The sequence below is a fragment of the Oreochromis niloticus genome, unplaced genomic scaffold (genome assembly GCF_001858045.2).
Source record: "Oreochromis niloticus isolate F11D_XX unplaced genomic scaffold, O_niloticus_UMD_NMBU tig00006833_pilon, whole genome shotgun sequence".
Taxonomy (NCBI): Eukaryota; Metazoa; Chordata; class Actinopteri; order Cichliformes; family Cichlidae; genus Oreochromis; species Oreochromis niloticus.
Window position 1 is genome coordinate 167501 of NW_020328206.1, and position 4318 is coordinate 171818.

The window sequence follows — 4318 nt, forward strand, 5'->3', positions numbered from 1 at the left end:
CGTTGTCTCGTCTCTCTATATACTGGACTGTATGTAGCGGACATGACAATAAATTTTACTTTGACTTCAGCAGCGCGCAGGCGCACCGAGGGCTCTCGCGCTCAGTTTTCGTGTATAGAATTTCGAAAAAACATCGGTGCAAATTATAAGTCTGTATCATAATGTCTGGTGTTTTCGTGTTTGTTGTTTTGTTTTAATTTTGTTTTATTTTGCGAGTTGGTTATTAGATGCTGCTCCAGCCAGCCAGAGAATCCCCCGCCGCCCCGCCCTCTCCTCCCTGTGCCGCAAGCAGCAGGCGCACCTCGCAAACGGAGGGCGCCCTTACTCCCAGCAAATGGGCGATAGAAAACCAATCGGTGCCTATGACATTCCCAATATGCGCTGGCTGCCGTCGGGGCAGCATGAGTACGAGCATTTTTTTTTTTTGCCGATGCCCGTGATGCCGCCCCCCATCATGATGCCGCCCCGGGCAACCGCCCGTGTCGCCCGTATCTAAAACCGCTACTGACCACTGGCAAAATTTAGCAGTCTTTGCAAACTTCAAAAAGCAAATGTCCAAGATCTTGGTTCCACTTGCCTCTTACCAGTGATTTCAGTGGAAATTTCAAATTCAAGATCTGACACAGACTGATTCCTGTTGTACACTTCTTACGAGTTCATAGAAATTTCTGTTCAATTACAACCAAGTATTTGATTTGATGATTGTAATTTTTATACAATATTGTAATTTGTGTTTCAACAATTTTTTGATTAATGTTTTGTTTCCGTTACAATATTATACATTAAAGTATAATATTGTAACAGAAACAAAACAGGAAACAAAACATAAAAAAATTGCTCCCTTTTTTATTCGGGCTACTTAAATTTATTTTGGGCTACCAAAAACTGAAGAGTCCCTGCCCGAAGGGCTATCAGAGATTTTGAAATTTTGCGAGCCCTGTATTGCTAATGCAATCATATGGCACACCGGGGGCGATTCTAGGATCAGAGCTTTGGGGGTGACAGACAGCTGCCCAGTCAGGCAAGATAAACGTTACACATCACGATAAGACTTCTTCCCTGCCTCTGTCAGTCCCTGCATCCTTAAATGTCTCCAGTTGTCCTGAGTTCTCTCTGTCTCCTTGGTGCATTTAAACCCGTTTCTCCCTGTCCTCGTTGTTTGTTGTCTTCGTCTCTGTTATCACTCATCAAAATTTTACCATCTCTGTGCAAGTCTGCAAATTTCTTTATAAAATCATAAGATTCTTAAATTCATCAAGTCTCTCTGTGCCTGGGTCCTCGTCTTAAAACATGACATCAGTGTTTTATACATTTTAACACAAATTTAATCCCCACATTTGTGAAAGAAAAACAAAACGACTTTTGAAAAGTCTGTAACAAAACCATCAAATCTGATAAAGGTTATTTAAATGCTGCAAAAGAACAATGGATTGGAATTTAAAAAATACATATGCTAACCTTAATTACTGGGGGAGGATAATGAATGATGCCCATAGTGAGCAAAAAGTAAACTTAGTGCAATTTATGGACAGAGATTCACTTTTAATGTGAATGTATAATATAATACAGATACATAAAAAAACGATCCCAAAACATAATAAATTATTACAAAATATTAATAATAAAAACTATAAAAATGGAGGCATCTTTGCCTGTAGTAGAATGTATACAATGTAGTGCTGGGCGATATGGAAAAAATATTTATCACGATATGCCACCTGACCTGTGGTCATCTGGAAAGTACGCAGTCTTTAAACAGCGAGTGGAGAGGGTGCAGTCTTTGTTTTGAGTTATCGTAAAGCATGTCGCAAATCCGGGTGCACATAAAGCAGCACCCTGTTGCAAAACCACAAGACAGAGTTTCTTTGCGAAAAATATCATTTTTTTATACTTTATTTTCTCTTGCGTAAAGTTAAGAGTATGTATAGTGAGAAGACAACACTAATATATTTGCACAGGCTATTTAACCCTTTAACACCTACCATAGAACCAAGTCCGCCAGAGCTTATCTTTACATTTTACATACTGTAGTGCCATTTGTGGGAGCATTTCAAGTTGCTATACATCAATACAACCGTTATAGCCCAAATTTTAATAATATGTATGCATTAAGTCCATAGTAACTACATAAATTGAAAAACAGTGCAATAAACTACAAAAAAATTGAAAATCTTTTTAGTTTTTTTTTTTTTAACATATATTTCTAGTTAGAGAAATTTAAAGAGGCTTATCCCTCAAAACTGTAAATACAAAAAAGTTGCACAAACTAGTTTCCCACCACAGGAAATTTATTTTCAGTGTCTTCATAGTTTTATTTTTGAGATACACAAATTTTTATATACTACAGGAAACAGGGTTCGTACGCTTTTTTCAGGGTCAAATTCAAGCATTTTTTAAGCACTTTCAAGTAGGGCTGCTCAATTAATCGAATTTTAATCGTGATTATCACTTTTGCCATAATCGAGCAGGCCTACTTTCAAGATCCCTTTTTAAGCTTTTCCACTATAACAGATGAGAACAGCACAGGGATAAACCTGCAGGTCTGACAGCAGGTGTGTCACTCAGCGTTGCCTTTGGAGGCTTTTTTGCAGCAACTTTGACATTCACTAGTAGAACAATCATTTCTCCAGCCAGTTTGATAGCTAGCAAAATAATAATCAGAATTTTAAAAAAAAATAGCATGTGTAACGTACGCGTAGTGGAAAATTATTTACTAGGACTCACCTATCAGGTGACCGGAGAGCACAAACGCCATTATTGTTTTCCATCAAAAACTCATTAAAACAGCGACCTACAGGTATGTTAGCGCACTCATCCCCGACTGTCCAAGGGAGGGGCGTGGTCACATATTGAAACAGACGTAAGGCAGCCCAGGCGAGGAAATTTTGCTTTTGCTTTTTGCAACTCATTTTATTTCTCTATCTGATAAGAAAACTATTCAGTCAGTTAGCTATTTATTGTGAATGAAATACAGTTACATTTTCAAGCACTTTTAAGCACCACATTTGAAATTCAACCACTTTTCAAACCTTGAAAAGACAACATTAGAATTCAAGCATTTCCAACAATTTCAAGAACCCGTACGAACGCCGCTGGGGGTGGATCTGTTGGTGTTTATTCAGCTGATGTGGAGTTTTAAAAGTCTTCTCACACAGGTTACACTTACAAGGTCTCTCCTCAGTGTGGCTAAACATGTGTTGTTGTAACTGTGAATCTGTTGCAAACAGTTTCCCACACTGATCACAGCAGTAAACATCATTTCCAGTGTGAATCCGGAGGTGACTATTTCGGTAGTGTTTGTCGCTGAAACTTTTTCCACAAAATTCGCAGCTGTACGCCTTAATTCCAGAGTGGGTAACTAGATGCTTCTGTAAGTCGCTATTTTGAGCAAAAGTCTTACCACACAGGTCACAGCTGTAAGGTTTAACTCCACTGTGGGTGAGTTGGTGTTTTTTTAAGTGTGCAGCCTGGGTAAAAGACTTTCCACACAAGTCACAGTTGTACGCTTTAAATCCACTGTGGATGAGTTGGTGAGTTTTTAAGTCTCCAGCCTGGGTAAAAGACTTTCCACACAAGTCACAGTTGTACGCTTTAAATCCACTGTGGATGAGTTGGTGTGTTTTTAAGGTTTCAGCCCGGTTAAAAGACTTTCCACACAAGTCACAGCTGTAAGGTTTAACTCCACTGTGGATGAGTTGGTGTGTTTTTAAGTTTCCAGCCTGGGTAAAAGACTTTCCACACAAGTCACAACTGTAAGGTTTAATTCCACTGTGGATGATTTGGTGTGTTTTTAAGTGTGCAGCCTGGGTAAAAGACTTTCCACACAGGTCACAGCTGTACGCTTTAACTCCACTGTGGATGACTTGGTGTGTTTTTAGGCTTTGAGCCTGGGTAAAAGACTTTCCACACAACTCACAGCTGTAAGGTTTAACTCCACTGTGGATAAGTTGGTGTGTTTTTAGGCTTCGAGCCAGGGTAAAATCCTTCCCACACTCATCACAGCTGTAGGATTTCTCTCCCTTTCTTCTGTGAGGTTTGTCGGCCTCCTGAGAGCGCTGACTTCTTGCTCCATGTTGGTCCTGCAGTGACAGAGATACAAACAGAGGCAGTGAGTGAAATGCAGTCGTGGAACAAACTGAAACTCCCTCCATTGGTGGAATCAAACATGTCAAAAAAAACACATTGTAGGTGTGTTACCACCACCTTCTGGTGACAGTATCACATTACAATGATGTGCTACAATGAGAGTTGTAATGAAAATTACATTATTGAAGAAATATTGATCTCAGTAGAGAAACTCTTATTTCAGAAAAAACTT